Source organism: Formica exsecta, unplaced genomic scaffold (genome assembly GCF_003651465.1).
Source record: "Formica exsecta isolate Colony F162 unplaced genomic scaffold, ASM365146v1 scaffold391, whole genome shotgun sequence".
Taxonomy (NCBI): Eukaryota; Metazoa; Arthropoda; class Insecta; order Hymenoptera; family Formicidae; genus Formica; species Formica exsecta.
Genome location: NW_021851147.1, coordinates 149,929 through 150,785, shown reverse-complemented (window position 1 = coordinate 150,785; position 857 = coordinate 149,929).

Here is an 857-nt window from a genome sequence, read left to right as displayed (position 1 = left end):
ATAGTAATAATATATATATATATATATATATCAATATGTCGATTATATATTATAGATAATTGTTAATAGAGAGATATGCATCGCGATATATTAAAAATTAGTTATACATCACTCTACAAAATTATATTCAAGAAATTTAATGTCCTCTTTGTTTAATTATTCCACGATTTAATTTTGTGCATGAAAAGCATTCTGTAATTTAGTGATGTTCAATAAAAACACGACACTGTCGATAAGTGAGAACGATGATTTTTATATTACGCGTATATCGCAACGATTAATGAGCCATCGTATCTTTCTGCGCCAGCAAAACAACAAGACGCGAAAGTTGCCGTAAAAATAACGAAAATGAGGATAAAAACTGGATTTTTTTAAAGAATGAAGTACCGGGACGCGAGAGAGTGGGAGGTATGTTATTCGGAAATTCGTTCCGCCTGTGCATCCGTGCCGACCTCGTCCTCGCAAGTGAAAGTAGTCAGTTTTATAAGTAGGTCGGCGTTATTCTACTACGGCGAGCGCGCGGTCGGAGAATTTATGGATGCACAACGGACTTTCCGTCGACGGGCAAGCAGCTGACCAATTATCGCACACGCGCCGCGCACACGTTACACGCGCCGACAATAATTACACGCGGTCAAACCGAGGCGATGAGGCGCACCGCAATTTTTAATTAACAAGGTGCTGGCCAAGTAAAATGGATAATTTGAGGGCTAAGTGTAACGACGCTAAATGTAACAGGTAATATGTAACGATGACTAAATGTAATATGTAATGTCTGGATGTAATATTCGCATGGCATTCTCTCGCTCTTATTTACTCTCTTAATATTTATATTTTATATTTTAAAAATTACAATT